The sequence below is a fragment of the Pogoniulus pusillus genome, chromosome 11 (assembly GCF_015220805.1).
Source record: "Pogoniulus pusillus isolate bPogPus1 chromosome 11, bPogPus1.pri, whole genome shotgun sequence".
In the NCBI taxonomy this organism is placed as follows: Eukaryota; Metazoa; Chordata; class Aves; order Piciformes; family Lybiidae; genus Pogoniulus; species Pogoniulus pusillus.
The window spans coordinates 8721394-8741949 of NC_087274.1; the positions used below are offsets into that span (position 1 = coordinate 8721394).

The following is a 20556-nucleotide window of genomic DNA, read 5'->3' on the forward strand; positions in this document are numbered from 1 at the left end:
GTATTTAGCATTACTACTTTCAGTTGTGTAGCCAAAGCCTGAACAACTCAGAATAGTAAATTTTCCATCCCTATTAGATGTCCTACTAGACAAGAACTACATTTCTCCTAGCAAAAACTTGTCTTGCCCACTACATTTGTAACCCTGATGCAAGATGTTGCTGCTTGCAAATCCCTGTTTTGTGAATACAAAATGAAGATACTGAAGACCAATAGGTTTTCTTATATTTCTAATGTATATAAAAATACTCAGAATGGCTGAAAAAATATAGCCGCTTCTTTTCCTTTGAAACTTAAAAGTATACCTGATCTCAGAAAGAGAAATCAAAGCATTCAAAGATTTAACAGAAGGGAAAGACTTCTTCCAGGGAGAAGAAGACTTGATCTATTCTCATAAACTAATTTTGCTGTGGACTGCCAGAAAAAAAACAACAGATCTACAGAAACCTAGATGTGTCAAAATTAAATCATTTTCCCCCCAAATTAAGTGAATAAAACTGAACAACAGAAAGCACTTTAAAATTGAACAAAAAAAGAAATCTATGCTGAACTGATTACATTTGTGCAAGTCATGAAGTGTTCGAGCAACATCTAAAAGGCAGGGCAAGAAACAGGAGTCCTCTCAAGATTGAGAGACATCTTAACATGTGTAGTGATACAGCACAGGCTAGTCTGAGTTGTTTATTTTTCCAACCCTCAAAAAGAGTTGATGGAATACCAATACCAAAATCCTTTTGACACTGGGAAGAAGAAAAGAACATGAATGAAAACCACTTTACAAATAGAAAAGAATGCTGAGGCAGAAAGCTGTTAGTTCTACATTTTCACCTGGGTCATAGATAATAACCACTCTTGAAATCAGACTCTTGGGGAAAACCAGAACAATACCTGAGGAAAATGGTTCCCTTCTGCAGATATTCAAAATATCAACACACAATCACCAAATTATCACGATCAGAAGTTGAAAAATGAAGATGAGCTTCAGCAGTCAGAAAGTCCACTACAGAAGGTGTGTTAGAGCGCAGCCAACCGAGAAGGCTTGGGTCAGAAAGCCACTGACGTTCAGATAGCAATTACTGAGAGATGTCCAACAGACTGAGGAAGAAATCTCTCCTGTGAGGACTCAAGTTCTTCAAAACCCATCTCCTACTCTACCTCTATTTATTTTGCTAATTGAATTAGCCTGTGGTTAATTTGAGAAGATACTTTTCTCATGACAAGAATAAAGAAAAATGACACCACCAGCTCAAGGGTCAACTTTTGCAGCCAGATGAGCTCCTGTACCCAGTTTACCACATGGACTCACAAAGTTCTGTACTACTAGAGGGAGAGGCCATGGTGAGACATGGATTAATGCCCAGGAGAGAAGGGGCCCAGCAGCTGCGCAAGCTGAAATGCGAGCCCTGGCCTCCCCTCACAAACACCCAGCAGAGCCCCCTGTATTGCCGTTACCCTGAATAGACAACCTTGTAGTGAGCATAGAGTCTTGGTATGAAAAGCTTACAGGAACACTATGCACATTGACTGGGGCATTTTTAGATTTTAAGGATCTTCTGACTATGGGTTGTGGAAGCTATCTTGGAAAAAAAATAAGTACCTTATTGCTGTGGATCTGTCTGCACCAAACTCATCATTCTTGCAATGAAGTTACACAAACCTGTATGATCTGACTTCCAAAACCTGATGATTTAGGACTAATTTACAGGACAAGAATTACAGAAAGTTATGTTTTCTATACATTAAATACACATCTGCTGCTACCTCCACTGCTGCTTTCATCTGTAGCCGAGTTCACAACCACAGTGCAATCTGTTGAGGTATTTGTGCTCTAATCTTGTCCAAGATCATAGTCGTGACCCAACATTAACATAATTGAAACAGGATATTAAAAGACATGAAACATTTCCACCTATGAGAATTGCTGACTCTACCTTGTCCTGTCAGCTGTGTTTTTGGAAAAGGAAGGGAAAGACAAGTCATTGGGATATATTAAACATGTTGCATTCTTATCCACAAGAAATTTTATCTCAATTAGGATTACAATCGCACAAGTAATATCTGAGCTGCTCTGTATAGTGCCAGTTTATGTTTCCCCAGATCAACATCTGAATCACAAGATAAACCCTACTATCTTAAAGCCACAGAAAATAAGGTCTTTGCAATACATCTTAAAAGGTTCTCCACAAGCACACAGTTTCTTTTAGTACAGAGCTATTAAAATCACTAATTGTAGCTGTATTTTCAGGTGTCCACGTAAATGTAAGTATTCCTGTATTGAAGAACAGTGGAAAATGCAAGATCAATCTGGATCCTGATTTCTATTAAACAACATTCCAAAGTTCTGAAAATCTCTCAAGTATTTTGCAGAACTCAGCTATACTAAGCCCTAGGTAACCTGAAGTCAGCCTGGATGAGACGACCTTTGGAAGTCCATTTCTACACCCTGTTAGTTTGTTTCTATATAATAGAGTGGGAGTGTGTATACAAAGACATACCCACTCACACATCTGCCCTCTTTTTTGATATCCTAATTGGTCCAGAGGTAAAACTGAATGCTGCCTGTACAGCATATTACAGACATCATTTCATGGTAGACTGATCTGGATATCTGCAATACCCATCAATTTTACATTTACACACAAGCACAGAATGAAGTGCCACTTTATGACCTAAACGAAAGGGTGAGGAAGTAACACTTCTCACATTTAGCAGCTCTATCTGATCTCAGAAATGTCCAATTTATCTGTAGAATCTTCAGCTTTATGAAAACAGAATCCTCACTTCCCAGAGCTTCAACTTTCGTAGAGATGAGAAATCTCTCTGGAATTTTAAAGGGATGAAATATTAATTGCTTGTGCTGAGACATTGGAAAAGAGAGGAAGCAGGCTTGTCCCAAGACAGGAACCACCCAAACCACAATAAACACAAAGGTTCATCATTCCTCTCTAACTCATTTACACATCTCAAACTGAAACTCCAGTACTCCTACCTTTAGAATTCCTGCTTTGATGCCTTTTCCCTTCTGCCATGCACTGATCAGGGTTTTCAGCAGTGACTCACGAGTCAAGACTCTGCTTAACATGACATTGCTGAAACTCATTTCAAGTGCCTTGATTTAGAATCCCAAAAGACAAGTCACTAAGAACAGACGCAGGACATGAAAACTTCTTGAAGCAAACCCAACTATCATCACACTTTTGATTGTATTTAATACTATTCAATCTTTCTTACATGAGAAATCACATCTCCTATTTTACCACATTTAAAAAAAAAGGAAGAAACTTGAACACAATGATCTACTAAGCTTAAAAATTTCAGAATGAAACCAAATTCCTGCATCCCTGTTACATTCTTAAATAATGTGTCTAGATGCAGCCTTCCACTTTTTCCTGAACCTGGCTGTATGATTATGCCTTACAGAGAGGCATTCGGAATAAGGTAAGAGCCAAAGACTTAAACAGCCATGCTCAATGTTAAGCAAACAGGGCATTAAAACACTGTTATTTTCTAGAGTAACCTGCTGCAGGCTGTCTCACCTCAGTTTTACCACGTCCCTCCCGAGTGGTGTCTCTGGTCTACCAAACTACTTCTTTCACAAAGAAACCTGTAAGAGCTGGTTTAGAACTTTTCACATTTTGTAGGGGTTTTACTACAAAATTAAGTTAGAATATAGAACAAACCACCTTTCCCAAACAAAACACATAACGTTTTAATGTAACAAATTAATTGAGCTGGGAGCACAACCACAATTACTGTGATTTTTAGAAAAGACATTTTTCAAGGCAAACAAATCTGAATATGAAACTTATGAGTTTTCTCCCCTCAGCAAGACTCTGAGGGGAGTAGACATCACCATTGTTTTCCTTTCACAGCCTATGATCTAGTTCTTATCACCAAAACATTCTAGCTAGCTTCAAACTAGCACATGTAACTTAAAGGTTTTTTATCTAATGGTTTGAAATGTTAAGTTTCAAGCCAGACACTGTCCTTGTTTGAATGGAATTTTCCCAGTTTACATACTTGATTCAGCTTTCACAAGATTTGAGAGATCCATGGTGCTAAGGAAACCAGCTGGGGCAGCAAAGCCATATTACAAACACAAGACACACAATATTGATGTGTTTTTGCAGCCACTGTTTGCCTTTCACTATAAATCTATGAAGAAAATTTCCTTCTTTTCACATTACTCATGTCAGAAACCTATACTCAGTATTGCCAAGAAACCAACCAACTATTTTGCTTGGAATAATTGTATGTGTATGTTCTTAACATATCATTGGAGCAACACTGTAAACAATTGTTAGAGATTTAATTCTGACATTTGAACATACTTGAGTTCAGCAATTCCCATAGACCCACAGGTGCAGAAAAACTTACTCAGCTGTTTTGACAGAAGCACAGCCACTACTCTTGGCATATTCTTGGCAAAGCAAAAATCCTGAATCTTGTTTCAAAATCATTTTCATTCACTAGTGTGAAAAAATTACTGGAAAATGCCAATACACTCTGCATAAGTCACATATTCAAAAGCTGTTGATATACCAACCAAAATACATAATCCCATGTCCATTATCACTAGAAAAAGGAAGTTTAAAAAAAATCTGCTTTTGACTTTTCTGCTGTGTGAAGTGCTTAGTCTAATGAGAACGTTAATATGGGCTGAATCATCCTACATTCAAGTACTGTGAACCAGCATAACCATTCCATCAGTCATTTCATGTACTGAGTGAACCTCGACACATCATCCATCTGCAGGATTAGTTTGCTTCCACCACAGTAAGTTGTTAAACAGGGTACTTCCAGTATGCTTTTATAATGGCACAAGGACTAGGCTAAACAGACAGACAGGATGGTGCTCCAGTGCTACAGAAGGGCAGAGCTCCTTCCTGAAATAAGCTACTGCAACTGCAGCCCTCTGCTGATCTTGTAGACTTTGGAGGAAAATGTAACTGATTATACAGTGAAGGCCGAGTCCTCTTCCTTTTTCAGTGCTGACACTGACAACAGAAAAATCTGAGAGCACTAAAAGACACTTCCCTGAGAACTAGTGTCACTACTCACTTTTTCTGTGAGCCAGGCTGAGTCATCTACATGAATGACTGCTTGGTAGTCAAAATAAAATTGGAACGGTACAGAGCAAAGAACACAAAGACACGGGAAGTGGCATTTTCATTTTGAGAAAGCTTCATCAAATGGTCTTCTCTGGTTTATATAAAAAAAGAAGAGCAGCTATCTGTGCAACACTTGGCAAAAGACAAATTGTTAATAAGGCAACACTGCATTTGTGTATTTCAAAAGTAACAAAAGAGTCTTTGAGAGCAGCAGTTTCTTACAGCAGGTGAAGTGGCTCATTAAAAAACAGAATGTTGAGTATAATGACATCATTAGGGGAATTCCTCCAGAGAGAGAGAAGCTGGTATAATGTAAGTGGATGGGAAAACCCAGTTGGTTGAATACTGTAAGATCAAGACCTAAACAGTTCTGAAAGCAAGTGCATAAGAAAAAAAAAAGGGGGGGAAAAAATCTAACAAACCAAACAACAACCACAAAGAAAAAGCCCGAAACACAAATCAGAAGACTTGGAGTTCCTGCCCTTCTGACAAACAGACGCTCAATACACTCACACTAATTTCACACTTTCTCAGTTAGAAACTTTCCAGGATTACTCATGCATAGTAACTACAAAACAAATTCAGAACTGCCAACACTATTCTGTTGAACTTCATTACTGAAAGTGCTCCACACTTCATCTTTGCTACAGAAGAAAGTAATTAAGAGGAATCAGCTTTCCTAGTATCAAAACCCAAAGCAAGGGATCCAATTACTCAATAACGAATATTAAAACGACATGGTATCTCAGCTTCACGACTCATTTCTTAGCAGGCACAGACACAACACACTGTACAGTCCAGTATTTGCACCCATGAATGTTAAGTGCATCAATAAATAGCAATACCTTCCAGTAGCTGGGATATGTTAAGTCTGTTCCCTAAGAAAAGCCATTTCAAGAAATACAGTCAAGATAAAAGGGAGATGCTGAAACTGCTACAAGAATGCTGTTTCTCTTTTAACCCTTTGAGTTTTAAATAAAATGTGAGGATTTTTTTTATTAATACAACCTACAGAAAGTTAATAAATTCTGAACAAGCTTGAGCAACACCTACTAACAATTTGGCTTGTTGACTCTTGCTGTCCTTCAGAGAACTACATACAGCGAAATAATCCGCTCCACACACTTTATTAATGTTAACATCACACAATAAAACTTTAGATAATTGAGTTTAATGTACTGTTCAAAAACTAACATGGAATTTCATACTACAACTTACAGTAATTCATTATAGTTCACAACACTCTCACAGCAAAATCAAAACGGACCAAAAACTTCCTCAGTATTGTTATGCAAGAGCTTGATTATTCTTCTTGCTGGTCATCCTGAAAAGGAACACAAAACAGTTAAAATCTGAGTATCTAAATATGAAACATTTTTACATTGTTTTGCAGAGTATGTCTAGGCAAGCACATTCCCTTCATACCATCTCCTAACTTTTAAATAATGCAAAATACTACAAAAGCATATGTGGAATTATTTTATATGCAATACTTGTCACTAGACCAACATCTTATGTTTTTATGATGTATATACATAAGTTTCACTGTAGTGAAATGCAGATTCAGCATTACAATGAAGTCAATTATTTAATTGTCTTAGACTCTTCACCCCATCTTGATCCTCTGCAAGGAAAAGCTTTGTTACAAATTTGCTTTCAAGTTACATCAGTGAAATAAGCACAGGCTGTAGTCTGTGGGGAGGCAGAGATGCCTTTTTTTTTTTTAATTAAAACCAAACTACAAACACTAAAGAACAAAACCAACACATGCAGAAGCTTTTAGTTCAATTAAGAACTGTTATTTTATACTTTGGCCAGACTTAGAGTCTGAATGCAGACTACTCAAAACAAAGCATCAAAAAAATCAATACATTGGCAGAGCACAGGAAGCTGTCCTGTAAAGGAGGTTATTTTATCAGTCTGTTTTCTTTTTCTTTCTTTCTTTTTTTATTTCAGAGGTAATTTAAGTTTTACTTTCCTGCTTGCTAAGAAACTCCTCAGCTGCTCAGACTGGTGTCATGCTAATTAATAGCTTGCTGGATTTCCTGAAGATTATTTACTTTCCAAGGTAGAAAATTACACAAATTGCCTTGTCTGGACAGTCTACAATTTTCAGACAAAAGATTACTTAAGATAAAGAGAAGTTCTGCAATACAGACTCTTGCAAGATCCCATGATTATGAGAAAAGCTGTATAGCTGCCACTACCATTTTAGGAGAGACAGGAACTGAAGTCTACCTTCAAAGCTGGGGCTTCCCAACTCATTACTTCATACTGACACCAACTCATTCCGTAGGTTTCAGTCTTCCTCATCAAACTGCTGTTGACACTTTCAAGTATTTATTTTCTGGTTTTATACTGTTTCATTTCTTGGTGAACAGAGGCTAAAGCAAAGTTACATTCCATACTCAAACCCAGGAAAATCAGTCCTATCATGAGAATCAGTCTTATTAAAAAAAAGTAAGAGGTTTTTTGAATCTCTATCACTCAAATCCTACAGAGCTTCCTCAAAAAAATCCTATGCACTACTTTGACTTACCATTCTTCCATCTTGGTGTCAGAGTAAGTAACAAATATTGTATTTTAGAAAAGTTTATCAGCTTTGTATTTGTTACAACAGAAAAATAATTTCAGTCTAGCTGAAGTTAGACGTCAGTGACCAAAAAATTACAGAAGAACTGAACATGCTCAGAAGCTAACTGGACACGGTTTGGTGACAATGTCCCTTGCCCTGGTATCAATACTTTAAATCACATTTCTATGCAGTCTTTTCTTTCAACATTATTTCAACATTTCAGCTCTTCTCCAGAGCCAGAACTCAAGAAAACACACAATTTCATCTGGCAAGAACCTTGAAATTCCCCCTACTTGACTCCTATGCTGTTTCTCCATCAACTTAATTCTCTATAACAGCAACCTCTGAAAGCTAACATCATCAGGCAAGATTCCAAAACCAAGACAGAAACCAAACATGGAAGACACTGCTGAAACAGGCAAATTGAAGTGTTCTTGCTTCATTGTTTTTGGTATTTTCATTTCCTTAACAGTATTTAGCCAACCTAAACATAAACTAGATAGTAAAAGGCCTAGAATACAATAGCTGCTATGCAACTATTAATTCAGAATTTGTTAATAAAACACCTTCAAGAAGACCTTGTTCTTTCCCTGTCCCTTGCATAACTGCACAGATTGGAAAGATGTCTCTGCAAGGCCCAAAACAGCAACAAGAAAACATGACATGCAAATGCCTGGAAAGCAGGAAATACCTGCCTTCAACTCCACCCTTCAATAGGAAGTGCTGTACCACCCTTTGAAAAAAGAAAAAGAAACATTAACATAACCAGTGTTCCTTTCTGGAGGAAAACTACCATTTTCTATCACAATTAAGAATATTGCCTATCCATCTGAAAATACTGAGTTAGTAACTCAGTGTGCTTTCACTTTAAAGACCCAAGTTCAGCTACCAACACGACCTTGGATAAATTACTTGACCACTGTATGGACAGCCCACAGCTAATAAGAATCTCTCAATAACATCACTCCACCTCACAAACAAACCCAAAAGCATTACTGTGATGTGGTGCCAACACACTGAGGTACAAAATATTTATCTCCCTCAGAGACTGTACAACTACTGCTGGCAGACAAGTATTCCTTGGAATAGCACAGTATGCTGTCTGTTCCTTATATCTCTTCGTATTTTTGGATCTTTTTATTCTTAGACATGCCATTTTTTTTTGCTTTATATAATTACCACTGCATACCTGCCTGGTCATGTCCTGCATTGAACACATCTGTTCTGATTTACTATCTTCACATAAACATCAGGAAACCGAACCAAAGCATTGTTCACCTTACATTTTAACAAAGTTTGCTCATACCAAACAACTTTTCACACAGCTATTTCTCCTATCTCTGAAGGCTGAAATAAGTCATTAGATAATAACCCATTGTCTCACCTGTATCAAATCAGTCCCAGCACTCCAAACTAACATGGTATCTGCCAGAGATAAATGCTATTTTGAAGAATGCACGGGTTTGTCAGCTTCATCAACACTGGGATTTATTTCCTCCTGACCTAGCTTCCAAGAATTCTTCTGTCCCAGAGAACTGCATTCAGAACTCCAACTTGTTCACCTACTAAAATCCAAGGTGAGAATTAGGAAAGGTGCAAGTAAAACTCCAGTGGAATCAAACAAACATGCTATACGCGTTACGTACTTGACCACATTAGCGAGGGGTTTGGACACACCATGCAATGCCAGTGTAATGTCCTAGGCTCTCAGTGTCCTCCTGCACACATTAAAAGATGCATTTATTTAAAGGTCAGACAACCAAGACATGGCTGAAGCTACAATTTTTCAGTAACACTGGTGTGGATAATTGAAACCTAAAGAAAGAGTAATGGACAAGCATACCTCTTTGAGGTTCCTCTGATCTCAATGTGCACGTCTCAGTGACGACACTGCAGTAAAAGAAATCAGCAGGCGACTGATGGTGTGGTTGCCTCGTTGAGCAGGGCACTATTTTAGATAGGTTAACATGTCACTTTGTAAGTAACATCACTCAAGTCAACAATGGAACGTTTTCCTTTTGAGAAAGGTTAAAGCACACGCAACTGCACTTGCCTGGAGACTGACAACTCTAACTGCTTACACAAGTGACTAGGATACACAGAAAGTCCCAGCTATTTTCTTGTTCCACTTGTGAATCTTGTGTACAATTAAGACAGGCAGTCACTGAACAAGCAGGTTTCTTGTGTGTACTCTGAAAAGTCTTTACAACTTTTCCAAGATGCCTCTCAGATTTTGCCTCAGAAGGCCTGGACCAATCATTACATACTAAGATTTTTGTTTTTCAGGTAACAAATAGGAGCACGAATGGCACAAATTTCTAATAAACAAAACTGAATGTGATAATAAAGTTAACATAAATTATTTTCAAATGTAAAACATGCCACAAAAAAAACCCATAGTATCACTAACGTGTCATCTTCCCGTGTGGACAGATAGTCATGTGGCATCTCTCTCTCTTCTTTCACAGCCACAGTGCTCACATTTCTGTGCTCAGAACAAGTAGATTCATCAGGTAACTGGTCATCACTGCCATACCTGCAAAGACAACCCCATTTGTAATGGGAATCTTTTTTTCTGAATAAAAGCTTTGCTGCTTTGTCTGTATGTCATCTAGACAAGTATTATGGGCTCAACAATGCAAACAACAAAACAAAACCATAAGCTATTCTACAAAGGATATAAAAAACCTCTTGCATTATAACAGTAGCTGTATACTTCCCCCCTCCCACCTAACTTCTGACCTGTTAAAATAAATGTCAGCTACAGTCTTTCAAATGCTATCAATAAAAACATTTCCTCTGCCTTTCACATATGAAGAGAGTACACTACTAACATTCCATCAGCTGCTATCAGAGAAGTGCTGTCTGACAGCACTCGCTCTTCTTTCGCAGTAATTCTTCTCCCATCCTCAGAGAGGGCATGGATTGGAGCTTTTGACAAGGGGTTGCAGCTGTCATACCTAGAAAGAAAATACACAGCTGGTATGAATGCCAAAAAATATTTACTTGGTATTACTGAACACAGGAGTACTGTGTCAGTCTACTCACAAGTCCAGTAAAAACCCTGCAACTTCTGCATCGTTTCTGAAATCCAGCTTTTCCTTAAGTGTCAACCATCGGTCAATGTGATTCCCCACATAAATCCTTGTTTTCCCTCTTCTTCTATCAAGGCTTTGCTTTCTCTTCTTCTTTTCCAGAAGAGACAACACTGGAGGCCTTCCACATCTCTTTGCTGGTACTGACATTGTAAGCCTAGAAATAAAACAAAGGTTATTTAGTGTGTCGAGGCTCAGAGCAGCTGACGACACCTCATCAGCAGACACCCAGTGCCAAACACCGCGAGCCTTTTACTCCCATGAAGTTAAGGGCCTAAACCACTATAAACCAAAGCTGTTTCCAGCAGCTGCCACTTTGCCAACTGAGCGACTCAGAGTTCACGTCTGCGCTCCCTGACTCTCTCTCATCGCCCTCCTCTCCCGGAGGCTGCTGCGAACGTGGCCCTTTGCAGTCCGGCCACGGTGACGGCCCAGGGGCCGGGCCGGCCCAGCCCCACCCCGCCTCACGCCTCTGCGAAGGACACCCCCAAGCCGCCGCCGCCGCCGCACTTCTCCGGGATGCCGCCGTGGAAGCGCCTCTCCGCCCAAGAACACCGCACCTGTCACTCACCCGCTCACGGCGCCGCCGCTCCGGCAGCGACGGAAATAAACAGCGCGCACGTGACCGGCGCGGGCGGCGCGAGATGGTGACGCGTGGCCCGCGGGGGCGCGGCCTGCAGCGGGGCGGGCGGGGGCCGCTTTAGCCTGCGTGTGCGCCGCTGTACGGTGGTGGCGCCGGCGCCTCCCCGGGGAGAAGGTGGCCTTCCACTAACTGGGTTGATCCGCACCTCGTTGGTCCCCTAGCCCAGCTACGCCCGTGTATCTCCGCGGCGGCAGCCACGGGATGTTCCTTTATTTCGTGTGCGACGAGACCTCAGCGGCACTTAGGTGTCGAAGTGGAGTACTAGTTGTAAGGCAACTCGGTAAAAGCCTTTTTTAAACGTTACACCCTGCAGTTAACTATGGTCGCACCTACTGAGAGTAACCCGGAGGTACCGAGGTAAAAAATGCTACCTGCAGGTCACTGCAGCTGAGAGGATGCAGGTAGCTACATTTCTGGAATATTTAATAGCAAACTTAAGTAAATGTGTAACAAACACTTTTTTCCAAGCAACAATTCCCGGTGTGAATTGCAACCATCCTATTATTTTCCTTCCTGAAAGGCCTAATTGTGAGACAAAACAAGACTTTTCCCCTGAAGAGCAGAAAACGCTGACATGCGATTACCTGTGGAAAGGAGACTATGAAATCGCATAAGGCAGAAGAAAAGGGAACTTAAGTTTGGAATCCGTGTGGTCACTAGGTTCTGTAGTGTACTCAGCATGGATTCCACCAGCTTCTTGGCAACTCCACGTACTCCTTGCATGCACTGCAGTTGAAAATAAATTACTAAAACCAGAGATCAAGCTAGCAATAATTATGGATCATTAAATACAGAGAGGGACAATCACACTTGCCGATTTATTTTGTTAATTGTTTCTACTTTCAGTTTTGGTAGAATCACAGTAACAAGTCAAACAAGTTAGCTCAAGAGCTAGTAGATGGCTGGAGGCTTACAGAAACATTTATTTGCATCTGCTGAATCAGCCAAGTAAGCAAACAAAATCTTTTTTTAGGTGATTGCTCAACATCTACATAACTTGAAAATAAAGAAAAGGGGGAAAAAAAGGGCCATAACGTCCTGAAATATATTTCACTATCTTTTATCATTTACAACTATGATATGCAAGATTTTCATTATGTGTTCTACTGTGGGTCAATAAATGTTTTTAAATAATTACTGTACAATAATTGCAACTTCTCCCAAGCTAGCATAAATTCTCAGTGATACAGGTACATAAAGAGAATACCTTGCAGTTTATCCTTTTTGTTTAAATATGAGATAGTTCCCTCTGTATCACCATTATTTCTGTAAAATACATACTTGGCAATACTTTCCAATTAAATGTGACTACTCAGAAGGCTTTTTATACTTATTTCTGATTATCTCCACCTATATTGTTTGTATCAGCAGATTCACATTCCAAATAATGGAACTGTGTGAACCACTAAAAGCTGTTGTGTGTTTCTAAGTTCCTGTTTATTCTGAAATCACAAAGCTGCTGGGGAAAGCAAGGCAGTACTAACATTTACTTCTACCAAGTCATTGTGAAACAAAAGCAAATATGCAGCAACTGGCCTCTTACGCTAAGTTAGTAAGTTAAGCAAGCTACTGATGTTACGTGTGCTAGTAAAAATAGCATCATAAAATCAAGGTGCATGACTGTGTTCTCAATAATGCATTGATAGATAAGAAAACAAAACCTGAAGGTTTTCAGTTAATGTATTTTGGTTTTTTTCCCCCCTGTTCTTCTCGTTAAGGGGGTCTGCTGGCCAGTACTGATTTCTCCTACCTCAGCTCATTTTGGCTCTGTGGCAGACATAGCAAAGGAATATTTTTTAACTCCACTGATATTTATATTAATGTTGATTTTACCACTTAGATGCCCACATTGGTAAGGTTAATATTTTGCCCCTGAATTGTTTCACCCAAGTTCTTTAATAAACATGCATTCTTTGTACAAGGAAGTGCAGGTTATAAAGCAGCAGCAGCTGCCACTTAGGAATAATATTTCAAAGCCAATACACCAGGCTCAGCAAAGGTTAAGGTTCATTTTCCTCCACAGCAATGCAAAGAAATGTAAGTGAGGGCACCAGGTGCAGCAATGCTGCCTCTGCTTGAACAGGAAAGAATTTCAAAGGTTTGAATAGTTCATAGCAGCCTCTCCACATTACTTCAACTATTCTCTCCCCATCAACTTCTCATTGAAGGCTATTCTATCACCTTTCTGCTGATAAAGATTTTATGGTGCTTCATTTGTTTCCAGAGAAAATATCTTATTTTTGACCTCCTGCATATGTACCTTCCAGAGGTAATTATAGCAATAATGTACCTTATGAACTTATCAAGCCTGCTGTCTCCTGAAGCATGCAATTTTCAATATAAAATGCCCTAAGTTGCTGCAAGAGCAATCAGTAAACCCAGCAATATGCTTAAACATCCCATTTATTTCAGGTTTTATATATATATGAGAGACAAGATTGAGAAACCGCTCCCTGGAAATGCCAATGCAAACTTCTTCACATAATAATTAATCTGTACAGTAGAGTAAAAAACATGCAAAGACCAAGTTTATATAGCTAAGCAGCCTGTTTCCAGAATGCAAGGGAATGCTCAATCTTTTATCTGGTATGTTTTCCCAGTTCCTGGTTATCAATGGTTTAAGGACCTATAAGACAAGAAGGTGAATCTGTTATGTTAAGCAGACATAGAAAGACTCCACGAACTAAATCCCTTTTAGGTCCCACTTAGTATTATGGGCTTCATAATATCCTGCTGCAGTGATTGTTCATTTTGCTCTTTAAGCTATTTGTTACAAAAGTGTTATTCATAGACAAAAGTGACACGAGCACAAAGTCAAACATTTCCATGTTCCAGTGCAATACTGATACCCATTAAGCAATACAGAACAGCAATGGTACTATTTATCCTCCAACAAAGACCAACTCTCTCATCATCATCAGCTTTAACTTGTTTCCCTTCCAACATGAAACAGAATCAATGGCAGCTATTTAATAAAGAGAGCTAAGAATAAAGTTGAAATGCACAACATTTATCACCATACAGTTAATTCCCAGCAAGTCTTTTGATTGTGTTAAAATCCTTCAGAGCACTCCAATTTATTAGAAACAGTATGAAAACAAAACCAAAACAAAACCAAAATCCAAACAAACAAACAAACAAAAAATGACACAAAGGTTTTAGGTGTAAACTTTCAGAAAGCAGATTTTCAAAAGGATCCTCCAGTCATTTGGGCCTTCATGATATAAAACAGGAACTACAATATCATAAGAGATTTGAGAAAAAAAAATACCTGTAGAGAAATCCAACAAGACCTGCATTCTCCCTGCATATTGATCTGTGTGAGCTTAACACAAAAGTAAAATTTGTTACATTGATCATTGCTGAAGATGAGCCATTACACTTAAATTTTCACACATGCTTCATATCTGTCACTTAAGTTATCCTATCTGCAAAGAATAGTAATTTTTACATTAAAAGCACCTAAATTAGGCTGTATGGTATCTAACATGCAATAAAAAATTGCACGTAGAATGCATGAAGTGAAAAAAGTTGTCAGAAACAGTCAAACAAGCAGAGTAATCAAACTAGCAAACTGGTGCACTTTCACTGAAGAACATCTCTAATAATATTTGCTCTGTGATTCCTATTCTTAGTTTCTCCCCCTCACCATCTGCTGCTGCTCTGCTTTTTCTTCCCAAAAACATCCACCTTGTTAAGTTTCGCTGGCCCCATCACAGAATTCCAACTGAATAGAAGCCACGTTCCCAATGCCAAAGCCCCAAAAGCATTACCTAGTAATAAAAATAATTCCTTTTTCTTAAAAGAATTTTAGATCTTTCGGAGGAATGGTCCCTATTGACTCAGTGCTTTGCTACACACACTCTTTAAATGAAGGGAGTTTTTTGGTCACCAGTACCTTCAGATTGTACCCCTGCCTTCACTGATGCTTTTTTGGCCACACCTTCCCTTTCTCTTGGTGGTCAGTACTGAATCCCACAAGTGTGGAGAAGAATGAATTACAAAACACAACAATTTTAGTTATTTACAGTATCCTTCTGCAAGAGAAGGAAGTGCTGGGTTGGACTCAATAATCTCAAAGATCTTTTCCAACTTACTTCCATCGTGGAAGTCACCTATGCAACGCTCAAAAGGATTGCAGTTTCCCTAGGAAAACTTTGAATGCAAGAGCTGTTTCGTGTCAACAACATCCACAACACAGCTCGTCGTGGGTGTTCATTCTCTCCAAGGAGACTGCAAATGATGAGCTGTACAGATCCAGTGGCACTGAAGACTCAGGACCTGTGAGAACTCCAGCTGCAGGGGGCAGACCAGTGCCTTCAGCCAGCAGTCACGAAACCTCTGCAAGCAGCTGAGGTACAAAACGAATTTTTGTTTGTGTAACAGCTTTATCTGAACGAGTAAGTACTTGATGTTTTTACACTGACACACCACTAATTGAGAGAGCAGGATGCTGCTTCTGTCAGAACACGAGGACATCGTTAATTGCTGGTAACGTCTAGCTAAAAATCTATCCCGAGTTTCACCTAATACCACGACAGGTAAAAAAATCTACGACAGCAAGGTGGTTCGCTTTCCTTAAGAAGAGGTGCATGAAAACAGAACCATTCTGGGGAGAAAACCCTCCCAAGGGCTCTCAGTGAGGCGTGAGAAGGCCACAGCTCCACCACCAGTGGGATGTCCCTAGACCCCTGGGAGGAGCAATGTCGCGCCAAGACCCGCTCCCCAGACCTCACGGTCTCCGCCGACATCCCGGGAGGGCGGTGAAGAGACAGCGCCGGAGCCGCCTGCTAGCGCCATACAGGAAAAAAGAGACGACATGAAAAGAGACCAAACACCAAACGAGAGGACGGGGAAAGGCGGCAGAGAAGCTTCCCGCGCCCCCGAGGGGAGACGGCCCCGTCACCTGACGCGGGAGCGGGCGCGACGTGATGACGGCACAAGGCCGCTGCTGACAGCTGCTGCCGGCAGCCGCTGTGTGGGGTTGGTGGTGGTCGTTTGGTAGGCGCGGGGTGGTTGTGGCAGCGTCCGCGCCTTTCCCCGCCGCGGCTGTACTGCTGGCACTGCGGGCGGGCTTTCAGAGCGCGGGCTTCTGTGTGTTCGATGGGCACCGGTGTCCGGCTCCGAAACGGCCTTCGCAAGGCGGGCTTGTAATTCTGAGAGGAGCCTGGTGGACGAGGAGTCGACGGAGGTGCTGTAGCAGGCTGGGCTGAAATGACAGGGGCGAATTCTGCAAGTGTTACGTAAAAAATACACCGGTCTGCTGAGGTTACTATCGGCTGGGGTGTGCGTGCCTCTCCTGTGTCCGAATTCCGTCACTTGAGGAAGAGGGGAAGAGGCATTTGATTATCTGTAGCAAGTGAAACGGAGCATGTGTGTGGAAGGCTGAGGTGGAGAGTGGCCCAGGTTCTCTTGCTGGCAGCACGGGCTCAAACAGAACTGAGTCCGACTATGGGCTGTAGTGATGGAGTAAGAAATGGAGAGAGAATTTGCGTCATTCAGGTCAGGAGAAGCTTTTCGGTGGCAGGGCCCATGCTTTGCTGTGTCCAGAGAAGAGTTAATGAGAACAGGTGAAACACGAGGAACAAAACCTAAGATAAAATACATAAGGTACTGGTCAGTGACACTCAGACTTCAGTTCTTGTCCTTGTGCCTTTAAAGTCAGTGAGTGCTTAAATGAGCGAGAGTGTGACTGGAACCAAACACTAGCTGGAGGCAATCTGAGTCATTCCGGCCATATCCGCAGGTGTTCCAGGGACTAGCTGAGAGCTTGGCAGAGGGAGATGGGAAAAGAGAGAAAGGAAGGGGAAAAAATTGAAAGAGGAAGAAGGAGAAGAAAAAATATGGAACGCTTCACGAATTTGCGTGTCATCCTTGCGCAGGGGCCATGCTAATCTTCTCTGTATCGTTCCAATTTTAGTATATGTGCTGCCGAAGCGAGCACGAATTGGTGATCAGTTTGTCAGGTATTTGTAGTCCAGTGTCTGTGAGTTGTTTTTGTTAGGGTGAAGGGCTGTGGCTCAAAACCACGGGCTGTACATTCGTCCTACCTTTGCACCATGAACCAGCAGTTGCGCTAAGCCGAGGTTGCAGAGGGGGAACAGACGAGGGGCGCGAAGCTGGCAAGGGGCGCGCTGCTGTATGCAAATATGCGCAAAGCACTCTGGGCCGAGACCTGCCCGCGCGTTCTGGCGGCTGTGCCCGCGACGTGTTCCACCACGGGGACTCGTCATGGGAGGGCAGCGGTATTCAATTCTTTGCAGTTAGTGATCTTACTGTTTTCTGTGGTAATATATCGGTAGTTCTACTTCGATTATTTTAACACCAGTTCGCTGGGGAAACATACTGGTAATTTAAATATCTGTGGTTAGCTCCAGTGTCTTTCAAGCACACAGGAGGTATAGCAAGTAGACCCCTTATATATAAGTAACGCTGAACGTGAACAGGTGTTCACTTGCTCTGGGAAGGGGCTCCCCTCTGAGGTGGTCAGTGTCGTGCAGCGTTGTGGGATTGGCGTCGTGCCCCTGCGGAGTTCAGTGGGCGCTGCATTACCACAAAAAGCTCGCTCAAGAAACTCTGAGCACAAGCAGCAGAGTGGCGCAGCGGAAGCGTGCTGGGCCCATAACCCAGAGGTCGATGGATCGAAACCATCCTCTGCTAGCTGAAATTTTTTTTTTTTTTTTTCCTTCCCGTTTTGCTGCGAACAGTCCCCATGCGGAGCAATCTCAGGATGTCCCGGCTCACAGGCACTTGGGTTCACAACACCCAGTGCCTGCCTCTTCACTCATATTTACGGCTGTGGGGTTGGCTGACGTTGCAAGTGCAGTTATTTTCCAAAGCTCTCTTGGCAACGTAGTGTAGGTGTGAGTGAAGAAAGGACAGAATACACCAGAATATGGTGACTGCAACCTTTTCTTCTAGCACAATTTGATGATTTCATAGAATCACAAACTGGTTTGAGTTGGAAGGGACGTTTAAAGGTCATTTAGTCTAACCTCCATCTCACTAAAGCAGATTGTTCAGAGCTGCAGACAACCTGACTGTTCCAGGGATGGGGCATCTACTACCTCTCTGGGCAACCTGTTCTCTTGTGTCTCACCTTCCTTACTGTAAAAAATTGATTTCCTTATATCTATTCTGAATTTCCCTCTTTTATGGAATTGTAGAGTGGTTTAGGTTGGAAGGGACCTCAAAAATCATCCAGTTCCAACCCCTCGCCATAGGCAGGGACATCTCCCACTAGAACAGGTTGCTCAAGGCCTCATCCAGCCTGGCCTTGAACACCTCCAGGGAGGGAGCAGCCATGACCTCCCTGGGCAACCTGTGCTAGTGTCTCACCACCCTCACTGTAAAGAATTCTTCCCTAACATCTAGTTTGAGTCTCCCCTCTGCCAGTTTAAACCTGTTACTCCTTGTCCTGTCACTACAAGACCTTGTCAATGGTCCCTCCTCAGCCTTCCTGTAGCCCCCTTCAGATACCAAAAGGCCACTATAAGGTATTCTCAAAGCCTTCTCTTCTCCAAGCTGAAGAGCCCCAACTCTCATAGCCTGTCCTCATAGCAGAGCTGCTGCAGCCCTCTGAGCGTCTTCATGGCCCTCTTCTGGACTCACTCTAACAGTTTGATGTCCCTCTTGTGTTGGGGCTCCAGAACTGCACACAGTACTCCAGGTGGAGTTTAATAGCTTAAACTATTACCACTTCTCCTGTCACAACAGGCCCTTCTAAAAGGTCTGTCCCCAGCTTTCTTACAGGCCCTTTTAGTTACTGAAAAGGCCACCAGAAGGTCTCTCTGGAGCCTTCCCTTCTTCAGGCTGAACAAGTCCAACTCTCATCCTGTCCTCACAGCCAGAGGGGTTCCTCCTCTTGAATAATTCTTGTGACCTGCTCTGGACCAGCTCCAACAGGTCCATGTTCTTAATTCTGTTAAAACCTCATTGCATAGCTTGGTAGCTTTTCCATGTCTTGCCTGTTTAAATGGACCATTCTATTGCCTGTATGCTGGTCAGCTAATACCACAAGAGGAAACAATCTGACACACTAAAACAGTTGTGACAGCGATGTCTGTTCCTTCTCAAATATGGGAAACAAATAGCCTCAAATGCATGAAAGAAAAACGAGTACAGAAATGTGAAGTGCATGTGGGATTGAAATTCTGTGTTCAAGCACTAAATTGGATGATCTGACAATGGGCTTAGTGGTGTTGGCTCCGAATGTGCCTTATTTTTAGTGCTGTAAAACGATGCTGTGAATGAGCAAGGTGAGGTTGTCGCACGGCGTGAAGCACAGGACACAAGGAACAGAATATACATTTGTCCTTGTCACTTTTCAGATCCCCTGAAGAGCAGCGGCTCGGGGGGCGCATCTCGGCGGTTCCATGGTGTAATGGTTAGCACTCTGGACTCTGAATCCAGCGATCCGAGTTCAAATCTCGGTGGAACCTGCAGTTTGTTTTTCGCCCACGGGCAAATATCTTTACTAGTCTCAGTCGTGATTTAGAACGACTTCAAGATAACAGTGTTGTTTTGCATGGACTTTTGATATTCCTTTAAGCAGCGATTTACAGTGAGACGTAAGAATTGTGTTTGGAGTAAAAGAGAAACAAGTGACGAAACCTTCATGATTCGTTTATTTCGTAGTGGTTATAATTGATTGCACTGGGCCAGTACATGTCTCACACGAATTATCTGGAAGGTTTCAGACATGCTTTAGGAGAGTAAACCGCAATTAATTCGTTTTATTATGCTGTGACCTACCTGCGTGGACCCTCAATGCTAACTGGCGCTTTAGAAAGCCGGAGGTGATCTGCGCAGGCTGCTGCTGGGAGAAGATATCCTCCTGATGTTCCTTTTCTTCTTCCTGGCGTGGCATCTTTGCGGCCCTTATACCACGAGATAACGAATATCGCGGAGAGAGAGAATAAGCAGGACGGGCTGTCTGCAGCGGGGCCCTGCGCGGGCAGTCTGGACACGGATAGGAATCACTAATAGGAATTTAGGTGGCAGGCACGGGGTCGCCGTAGCTTTATTCTCCAGCCTCGCGGAGGCGAGTGCCACCACCCGGTTCTATGGTGTAATGGTTAGCACTCTGGACTTTGAATCCAGCGATCCGAGTTCAAATCTCGGTAGAACCTGC

At 41.7% G+C, this 20556-nt stretch overlaps 1 long non-coding RNA gene and 4 other non-coding genes across 5 annotated transcripts; 4 read left to right on the forward strand and 1 right to left on the reverse strand.

Moving 5' to 3' along the window:
- Positions 1-11227: 11227 nt before the first annotated feature.
- On the forward strand, positions 11228-12154 carry LOC135179281 (uncharacterized). Its single transcript, XR_010303963.1, has 2 exons — positions 11228-11824; positions 11944-12154. It is a non-coding gene; the product is annotated as an uncharacterized LOC135179281 (long non-coding RNA).
- A 5106-nt stretch (positions 12155-17260) lies between these two features.
- On the reverse strand, positions 17261-17367 carry LOC135179822 (U6 spliceosomal RNA). Its single transcript, XR_010304137.1, has one exon. It is a non-coding gene; the product is annotated as a U6 spliceosomal RNA (small nuclear RNA).
- A 644-nt stretch (positions 17368-18011) lies between these two features.
- On the forward strand, positions 18012-18083 carry TRNAM-CAU (transfer RNA methionine (anticodon CAU)). The gene has a single exon. It is a non-coding gene; the product is annotated as a tRNA-Met (tRNA).
- A 1709-nt stretch (positions 18084-19792) lies between these two features.
- Positions 19793-19864, forward strand: TRNAQ-CUG (transfer RNA glutamine (anticodon CUG)). Its single transcript has one exon. It is a non-coding gene; the product is annotated as a tRNA-Gln (tRNA).
- Positions 19865-20482: 618 nt separating this feature from the next.
- On the forward strand, positions 20483-20554 carry TRNAQ-UUG (transfer RNA glutamine (anticodon UUG)). Its single transcript has one exon. It is a non-coding gene; the product is annotated as a tRNA-Gln (tRNA).
- Positions 20555-20556: the final 2 nt, after the last annotated feature.